The following is a 10775-nucleotide window of genomic DNA, read 5'->3' as shown; positions in this document are numbered from 1 at the left end:
AAGCGGGGAATGCATTTTCCTTAGGGAAAACAGGTTGGCTGGCCATTACAAGTATTATAATTCAAGAGAAAATAAAAATGGTATGAATTCTAGGGTTGGAATTCACAGACAAGGACATCTGTGGAAGAGGGCCAAGTTCTCAGTGACACCCCTCCTCCCCCAAGGGAAAAGGCTACTCTCTCCCCTCTGATGACATGTATAGGACTGTCACTTCCTGAGAGAAAGGAAGATGTGACTTCCCCACTGAAACCCAATGGAGTTTGAGCTTCTGACCTTCAAGCTCTACGATGAATAGCTGAATCACGAGACAGTGGAAGTCTATGAGTATCTCAGCTGCTACCAACTTAGGGTGAAACATGTAAGCAAACAGGGAAGAAAGAGGAGCCAAATTTTGTTTAGGTCAAAGTAGAAGACATCTACTTTTTTTTTTTTTTACCATCCGGGATCCCTTCGCTCTTCTTTAGGTAAAATAGCGATTAAAGGTTTTTTTTGAAGATCAACCCTCCCACACTATGGGTTTTAGATAAAATCAGCCTCAGTCACCATTCCAGGGGTGGGTACTGAATAGTCGAAATCACTGGTTTATCAGACCTGGGCGCACAGTGAAATTGCCTTACCTGTGACAAGGCCAAACACAGACCTGCAGAGTTTTTAGAAATTACTAATGTTCACATCCTATCCCCAGATAGTCTGTCATAATTCTAGAGTGTGGCCACAGTATAAATATTTTTTAACAACTCTGGGTGACTGTACTACGAAGGCAGAATACAGAACCACTAGTTGACCTCATCAGCATATCCTGTCCTCCTGCTATGTGACTGCTTCAGAGATAAGGAATTCAACCTTATCTAAATACCGAGACCCTGACCCCACGCGTTTGTCTGTTTGGAGAGGGGAAGAAAAGGAGACAAAGCTCTCTCTTTCCAGCTGGTGATGAAGCTAAAATCACACGAAATTTGGAGATGCTGTGACCCTGAGGGGCACGAGAACAAAACCAGCATGTGGAGCCGAGAGATGAAGGGTAGGTGACAGGTTTCAAGCTGCACCTGAAGCAAACGACAGCCCTGGACTTTGCAGTTCTATGAGCCAATACATTCCCTTCTGTCTTGAGGTGATTGGGGTGGGTGGGGGTGAGGGGTTGTTTTGTTTTCCATTACTTGCAACAGAAATTGTCCTAACTAATATACTACCACTAACAAACTCAGACCAAAAGTCTAGTTTCCCGAGTTGATCGCTACAGCAACATAGACCAATCAGAGTTATAGACTGCTTAGGGCTAGAAAAGAACCCATTGACTTTCTCTGTAGACAGAGAAAGATTGTATAGATACAGAGAAAGAGAGAGAGCGAGCAGGATATTCGCACTCGGGAAGACTATGCCACATTTGCTTTCATTTAGTTTGACAATATTGAACCTGAGCCCTGTGCTCCCAGAAAACAGTGACAGGGAAGAACTTCCCCCAACATTTTGTGTTTCATCAAAAACAGTTTACCACAAAGACCTACCCTTCCCATGTGACTTAGATAAGACTCAAAGTCCACTCATGACTTTCTCATGACTATCAGAAGACCTGGGGGTGGCTCTCTTATTTACCTGTGACAAGGCCAAACACAGACCGTTTTGCTTTTGTCGGAACCTGCTGACAAGGCTGTACTCAGCCCCTCCAACTTCCTGTTCTTTGTCTCATGATTGATTAGCTGAGATTAGAATTGTTTGTCCCCCTGAAACAGGTTAACCACAGAGAAAAACATTTCCTGGTCTGATAACTGACTGAGACTTGTCCTGCTTGCAAAACAACCCCAATTGTAAATTACCTCATCTGCAATTTATTTACTCTCCTTCCCCTCCCGTGAAAGTTTAAGGAGAAACCACCTTGCAGAGACACTCAGATTTTCTGATCTGGAATGCTTTTTTTTTTTTTTTTATTGCAATAACCTGAATACAATTACTCTTCTTGTCCGGTATTTGCCTTTTTCCTCCCAGCTTTACTGAGATGTAATCAACTGGTTTTTGACTTGGACAAGCTGCCAGGTTCAACTGAACCTCTCGCACACATGTGGGAGGCAGCAATCACTATGACACACTCCTCTACGAGTTCAACATGGAATAGAGAAAAGATACACGAACCTAAGTAATCTTAGTACCTGGCAGGCTGTAGCGTAGCGAGTGCTCAGATAGGTGAAAAGTGCCAAGGTAACTGTGGAGATGGAGAGAGGAATTCCACCTGGGGAATGCGGAATTTAAAGTGCGTGTGGAAGTGCAAAGCGACCTTCCCCGTGTGTGGTCCCCTACTAGTGGCGGTGAGAGGTGAGCAGAGAGAGTTCTAAGTACGCCTGCATCCGCGCTCCCCACGCCATCTCCCAAACACATAACTGAAGTAAACCCAACGTCCTTGATATGGTTCAAATATGATCGCTTCAAAAAAAAGTCTTTTGACCCCCACTTCCAACGAGATTGCTTCTTTCTGTAGAAAGATCAGTAGCAGGCACCGGCTGCTTTCAAGAGTCTGAAAATGACCAGAGCAGCCAAAATGAGGCCAGCCGACATGGCTAGTACCCAGCCAGCCTCAGGAAAGTGATAAAGGGACCTAGTTGCTGAACTGATTGCTGCATGAAGGTTATTTACACAAACCCAATCTGGTGCTGCCAGTGAAAAATGGATTGAAGGAAATTATCAATTAGCAGTTTATGACGTTCGCCTTGCCTTAGTATGCATAGGCTCAGATTGCAGTGAATGGTGCGCTTTCCCTCCCTTTCAAATCTGAGGATTGGGGATGGGGAGCTAAAATGCCAGACAAAACCAGATTGCAGAGGGCAGTCTATCACAGCTTCCAGGGACTCACAAAGGGCATCATCTTTGTCATAAGTCATAAATGTGCATAAACTTAAATGCACATTACAGTAGCTGAAGCCTAACCTAAATTGGTGCATTTTTGTTTCAATAGCATTTGATCATTCTTGTGATGTTATAACTACGATCATAACTATTGCGATTTGCCAGCGTATAGGGATGGCTTGTCCAAAGAGATGCAGCTCAAAATCAAGAATAACAGAGATGATTTGCTGTGAGCCCACATTTGGAGGGCAATTGATCAGGCAGTATTCCATTCAGGAAGCTCAGTGTGTTAGGGAGATCCTAGCCACTCACACCTGAGGAGGAAGGTACTGTGGAAGGAGAACCAGCCTTAACCGCAAGCCTTACTGTTAAGGACTCTGGATAAGTCACTTTGCCCCACCCCCATTATGAAGTTCTGTAAACATGCCATACTGAGAATTAATGCTGCCAGACTTTTGCATACCCTGTTTTCTCTGTGGAGAATGCCCTCTTCTCTTTGCCTCAAAGGTCCATCCACTTGGTAAATCGTCTTCTTTCAAGTTTCTGCTAGAGCATTATTTCACAGGATATGCTGATGAGGTCATTTCACTTCTCCAGGTCTCTCCAGGTAGAGCAGATAGCTAAGGACAACCATCAACATTTATTAATATCTGCTCCAGGTAGAGCAGATAGCTAAGGACAACCATCAACATTTATTAATAGTACAGCAGTAGTGGGACTCATGTATCACACAGTATTAGAATTATTTGTCTACTTGCTGCCTGTCTTAAAAACAGAAGGTATGTCTGGCTCAACTTTCTATCCACTGCACAGTGATGGCACTTGGAGATATTGAGTAAATATTGATTGAATAAGTTTCTTTCTCAGTATTATAAGAAAGATTTTCACAGAAGTGTGGCTAGGATCAAATGAAATTGTATTAATGTACCTGGTAATGAACACAAATCAAACATTTTCGTAAACTCTCAACTACAAGAGGAATCTATGTGAGAAATCGCTCAGCTGCTCATAAACCCAGCTGGTGTCTGTCAATCTCAGTCTTTGAGAATTCAAGTCTCCTACCCCAGCAGCTCCACAGAAAAATAAAATCCCATCTTATTGTGAGTCAAAGAAGTGTCACCATTAAAAATAAAAAAGTAGGGTATGGAGAGATGTAGTGAATGGCAAGATAGAGTGATGCTTTGAACAAACTCTACCTTTCAAAAATTGTGTTTGCAAACACTGACTCTGCCATACTCTTAGATTTCATGTGGCAGTTTGGCCTTTGACATCCAGGGTCCTCTCCTTTTTAGACGGTCCTGGGCAAGAGCAGGGTTGCTGGTGGTGCTTGCTCCTTCAACAGGATGTAGGGGAACATGAAGCATCAGGAAGACCAAAGAAAGGGGTCTGGCTCATGAAGAGGAAGCCACTTGGCTGGGATATCCCCTGGGCCATCCTCTGTTACTGCTGGTCAGGAGGGCTGTGCATAATTTGCCAGCTTTCTCTGCAACTTAGAGAAGATGTGCTCACTGCTAAGGACCCAAAGATCAGGACTCCCTTGGTGGCATCCATCAGGCGAACATATTGGTTATGCTGACAAGGAAACTACTTAGTCCTTAAATCAGAACGCTATCTTCATCCTCTGGGACCGAAGGCAGGAGCTGCCATCCTTCCAACTTCCATAGTCACAAAGACCTGAGACCCATTTCGGGGACCATCTCAAGGACATCTCTCAGGCATTGCTTGTGACAGTGGGATGTCACTAACAGGAGACTACCAGCTCAGAACGTGGGCTTATCAGCACATTGTTTTGAGAGGACCCACACCACGTGAGAAATGGGAATTAATCTGAAGAGTTCTGTTGTCCTGGCAGCTGATCCTTCATTTTTTTAAATCACCTTTATTGAGATGTAATTTATCTACAATGAAATGCACTCATTTTAAGTGCACAGTTAAAGGTTTTGGCAAATATATATGCACCCATGTAACCATTACCACAATCAAGACACAGAACATTTTTATCGCCCTTCGAAATGCTTTCATGCCCTTCACCCTCAGAGCCCCTCACTCCTAGCTCTACGCAACCACTGCTTTTTGTCACTATAGATTCGTTTACCTATTCGAGAAGTTTAAATGAACGGAACAGTATGGTATATACTCTTGTTTCTGGCTTCTTTGCCATACGGTTTCTGAGATTCATCCACATTGTTATGCTTATCAGTAGTTCTTTCCTTTTGGTTTCTGAGTCATATTCCGTTGTATAAATATACCACAATTTGTTTATCCATTTACCTGTTGGTGGACCTTTGGGTTGGTTTTAGTTTTTGGTTATTATGAATAAAGTTTCAGTGAACAAAAGTCATTTTTGTAGACATACATTGTCATTTCTCTTGGGAGTAGAACTGCTGGATCACTAGTTGTAGATTTAGCAGTAAGTGTAGATTTAAATTTTTAACAAAGTGCCAAACGGCCCCTAAAGTGATTGTACTATTTTACATTCCCATTAGCAACGCATGAGAGTTCCAATTGTTCCACAGCCTCACCCATACATGGTATTATCAGTCTTAATTTTAGCCATTTTAGTGTATTTGGAGTGGTATCCCCATGCGGTTTTTATTTGCATTTTCCTGGTGACCGATACTATTGAGCATCTTTTCATGTGCTCATTAGTCATTCCCATATATTTTTTGATAAATGCCTGCTCAAGTATTTGCCCAGTTTTTATTATTGTTGTCTTATTATTATTTTGTAAGTTTTAAAAAAAAAAAACCTCTAGATTTTGTCAGATGTATGTAGTATAAATATTTTCTCCCGTTCTGTTGCTTGCATTTTTATTTTTAATGAGCGTAAGTTTTAAATTTTGAGTACGAAAATGACATAAAATGATACGTAAGGGACAAGAGGGTGCTGGCCAGGTCATGGACATGGAACAACCCAGAAGTCACTCCATAAGGAGAGAATGAAGCAGAACAGAGAGGAGGAGAGCTGAGGCCCGGGAGAGAGCAGCCGCCTTGGTTCCTGGTTCAGCCCCTCACAAGGCCCAGCTGTGTGACCTGCCCCCTGGGTTTCAGGAGCTGCCTTTGTGTCCTTCTGGTACGTTCTCATCACATGTATAAGCCAATTTGAGTGGTGTTCGCCACTTTAACCAAAGGAGATGGACTAAGATAAGTGCTCGCCTGCATGGGCTAAGCCCTGCTTGCAACAGAAATTCAGAGAAAGGAGAGAAGTGTGCAACCTGGAGCAGCTGGAGAAGACTTCCCGGAAGAGGAACCTTGAAGTGGACTTGAAGAAATGAGAAATATTTAGAGAGGACAGCAGAGGACAAAGAAAGTGTCGCGGATGGCAAGAGTAGAGTGATCAAGGCAGAGACAGGAATAAGCATGTGTAGGAGGACCATGGGACCAATCTGATCAGCAAGGCCTGTTTATGTCATGAAGCTATGGCAGGTAGAACAGGAACCTCAGAATGCCCATTTGGAGGAAGGTCATGATTACTGTCTCTTGTGAAGTTGACCTGAAAAGGTCAGGAGTGCAACATAAAAGCCTTTATTTTCATTACTCCTTCTGCAAAATGCTATGACAAAGCAAGATTGTCAGTTGTGGACAAAAGCACCTAAACTTTGGGGCCAGCCAGACTTGGACCCAAACCTGTTTCCATCATTTACAATTAAGACTGAGCAATATACTTGGATGCTCTGAGTGTCAGCTTATTCGTGTATGAACTAAAGATCATTGTACCTATAGAAGAGGTAATAGAAAGGCTAAGTGGAACTTTATGTAAAGTGCCTGGTACAGTCACTCGAAGATGCTAAAATACATGCCCTGACTCTCACCCACTGTACATCAGCATCACTATTAATTAGGCTTGTAACAGCACTGATTAGTGGTAATGATGATAATAATATTGCCGACTGTTTCTGATCACTGAGCCCTCTGCCACAAGCACAACGCTAAATGCTGTATGTGTGTTATCCCATTCAATTTTCACAACTCTGAGAGTCAGACAATCCAGTTCAAGTTTGCCCTTGTAAAAATTTTCCAATGAAATTATGGCCAAATGATGATCAAATTTGGAAAAGCAAAGGGCATCTCTGCTGTGGAGTTGGACACAGTCATGAAAACAAATGCTCACCTTCAAACCTAAGGCCATCTGGCTCTGGAGAATGTGGGAGAAAGTGGGTTTGTTCTCCGGAGAAGTGGTGAGGGAGCAGAGTCCAAAGAGCACTGACTGCTCCTGAATCGGTAATGTGAGAATAAAGCAGCTGGGCTAGCAGAAGAGCAGAGCGGCAAGGAGCCTTCGGGTCTAGATGCAGATTCGCTATAAATTAAGTCCTTTGTGTGACCCTCAGACAAGTCACCTAACCTCTCAGGACTTGAGTTTCTTCCCTTGTAAGAGATAATGTTTGTCATATGCACTGTAAGGAAATTGCCTTAGACCAGTGGTTCTAATTACTGGCTGCACATTAGAATCACCTGTTTCTTAAAAATAAGAGGTTCAGGTTTCTACTGAAGCCAATTAAATCAGAACCTCTGAAGAGTGAATCCTAGACATAGATTTTTTTTTTTAAAGTTCCCCAATGTGACTTTAATGTGCAGCCAAGTTTGAAACCCAGTGAACTAGATGATTTTTAAGAGCTCTTCCACGTTTAAGGTTCAATGTACCAGATACTTGATACAATGAGATGAAGAAAAAGTAAATGAATACCGTATTATTTAAATTGAAATGGGTCAGTGAACATAGTGTGGTGCAAACAGAAGTTATAGCTGCCTTTTTGATTTAAAGAAACTATTTGAAAGGCTGAGCCAAATGTGGTAAAAAGACATATGAGTCTAGATAAGAAGATGGGATTGGTAATAAACTTAGAGATCAGCATTCTGGGAGATGTGCTAAATTTATTCATCGATAAATATTTATTGAGCACTTACTGTGGGCCAATCCCTGTTGGACTCTGTAGCTGAAATACAGGTAAGTTGGACATGGATGATTAGATTTGAGTGGACTAGAAATACTATCAGGGAGGACATTAATCAATTCTCTGTGGACACCAGAAAATGTTTCGTGGAGGAGGTTTTGTTTGAATTAAACCTTGAAGAGCAGGTGGAAGCATAGGTATGTGTGGAACTCAGATTGGGGAGGAAAAGCACATTCAAGGCAGCGGGAAGAGGGTACATAAAGCTTCGCACTTCACACCCAGCAAAATTGAACTCTGTGTTTCTCCACACACACCATGCTCCATACCTTTAATCAAGGTGTTCTGCCTGCCTCTCATCTTTTTACCTGGCTAAGTCCTGTCATTTTTTAAGAGTCATCTGAGAGTAACTTCCTTTAGGACACCATCACTGACACACCAGGTCTGTCTCCCAATACTTCCCTGTGCTTGCCTCCATTGTGGCATTTACACGTAATATGCCCAATCATGCTGTGAGCTCTTGAAGGGGAAGGATGTCCTGTATTTTCATTCATGGTCTTGTTTCCAGTGCCTTTCATGTGACCTGGCTCTTAATGGGTCCGAAATAAGTATATTTTTTAACTGAACCAAGAAAATGAAGCCATCTTTTTTAAAGGATAAATCAGATTGTATCTTTCTTTAACTGAAAATTTTCTAATGGCTTCTTGTTTACTTATAAAAAAAATTCAGACTCCTTACTGGGGTCTGCAAAGTCTTAGGTGATTTGGCCGCTAGATATTTTTCTAACCTTAAATCGCTTTTCTCGAACCCTTTTTCTCTGTGTGCATAAAACAAGCCTTAAAAGAATCACTCTGATCCACAAATAAATTAACTGCCAGCCAGAACAAAACTTAATACTTCTATCAAGGAAGACAATGAAATACAGATCACCACACTATGGTACCCAGCATAGAATTAAACATTCCAGTTAAATGGAAAAGGATGAAAATGTGACCCATATCCAAGAGAGGAATCAGTCAACAGAAACAGATAAAGAAATGAAATGGATGGTGGAATTAGCAGAAAGCATTTTTAAAAGCCACTAGAGGAGATAAAATAACATACTAAAAAAGTCTCAGTAATCTTAAAGAATGCAGAAAACAAGGGGGAAAGGAATAAAGAACACAAGGCCCAAATAGAAAACAAATAGCAAGATGGTGGACTCAAACCCAATTAAATGTAAATGGATTAAACACTCTAATAAAGGGGTAAAGGTTGTCTGGCTGGATAAAAGTAAAATTGGATAAAAATCCACACTGTGAAATGGAATGACCTTCTGGAAGAACAGGTATAAAGCTGACTTACTTCCTAGAATGTTTAATTTCACAAGAAAAGCAAAATATTCATTCCATCTCCTGATTTTTTTATTTTCCTCAGAAGGTAACAGGGTAGCTATGGTCATACCTTTCAGCTGCCCAAGCCACCAATGCATAATAAATAAGCCAGGTGACAAAGTAAGTGTTAACCTTTAAGCTACCCACTATGATCTTTCTTTTAAAAATGAAAATGTGCTTGGAAACTGTAGAAAGTAGTAAGTCTCATCTTCCCTTGTCATTAAATCAATAAAAAAAATTAAAGACAACATTACTCAAAATTGTGGTTCTTGAAAGATACTGCCTTTTTTATTATTGTCATTATTATTATTGCTATTTCATTTTTCAGTGGCCACCAAGTATGAAGGTTCCTGGAGTCAAAGGCATAGCAAGATATAGGAAAGATATTGCTTTTGCCTGAGTTTCATGAAGCTGATATCAATCTTTTATTTCATAAACTTCAGGCTGGTTATTGCTTTAAACGCAGGCTTTGGTGCATTAAATGTGGTACTGACAGGCATACAAATAAGAGGTTTTCCAACGATACTAAGCAGGAGGGTTGGGAAAGGGCCGACATCCCTCCCACACCTAGAGAATGAAATTCAAGAAAGGTCTCAAAGCAGCCAGACTTTGGAGATAAATCTGAGCTTGACTGACTCAGTGAATGACTCAGAGGTACAGGTTTTGCTGTTGTTTGTTCCCAGTAAGAGGAAAAAGAAAAAAGGATTTGATTGAGCCTCAGAAGGAGGTCGAACTATAGCAAGGTTGAAAGGGCCTAGACCTCAGAGTTGGAAGGTCTGACGTTTACCCCTAACTCAGCCCCTGCGTAGCCACCCCTCTAGGCACCAATTAGATCTGCGCAATCTTAATCTCTAAAAGTCTTTTCTGGCCTAAAATTTTAAAGACCTAGTACATACCTATATGGAGCAAATCATTAAATATTTGGAAAATACTTTCTAAAACACCAGTCGTCTTTATGCTAATGACAACCTTGAGAGGAATAAAGGGGATGGTTCTAATAAACTGTGGTTTAATTAAGCTGAAGGACATACAATTAGCCGACCAATTGCTAGATCTTGTCCCAGGTTGCACGTCTTCTGGCTTCTAATCATGAGTCCTTTATCCCATCTCTCACTGCCTTTCGACGAAGAGAATATAAGACCTATTTAAAGAGAGCATTCAAGCAAAGCAGGGAAATGGTGCTTTTGCATTCCTCTGGGGAGATTTGGATGGGTAAAAGTGGAACAAAGTGGTTCATCCGGGCCAGGTTAAGACTGCAGTTTGCCCCACTCCCAAGTATATGCTCAAAAGGACTGAAAACAGGTCCAACAAATCATTGTACATGAATGTCATTAGTGTCAGGGACAAGGACCAGTCTTTTAGTTACAAGACACCTGGATAATTTCTCCATGGACTACTGATGAAAGGGCAAAATCCTCAACTTCCAAAATCCCCAGTAATCTAGCCTTCCCTTGCCTTTCCAGTCTAATCCTCGCCATTCCCTTTCATATACTATACGTACTCTCCAGTCGTCCCCTGCACCTGCCCCATTCTTTCCTGCCGCCATATCCTTGTCACACTATTTCCTTGGTCCATAATTGCATCCTCTTCCTTTATTTGAACACACCTCCACAGTTCTAAGAAGAATTCTCTGATTCTTTCAACTGGAAGTACTCCTCTTTCTCCTCTAAATATTTTCC

This window comes from Pteropus vampyrus, unplaced genomic scaffold (assembly GCF_000151845.1).
Source record: "Pteropus vampyrus isolate Shadow unplaced genomic scaffold, Pvam_2.0 Scaffold89, whole genome shotgun sequence".
NCBI classification, from domain to species: domain Eukaryota; kingdom Metazoa; phylum Chordata; class Mammalia; order Chiroptera; family Pteropodidae; genus Pteropus; species Pteropus vampyrus.
This window is presented reverse-complemented; position numbering follows the sequence as displayed.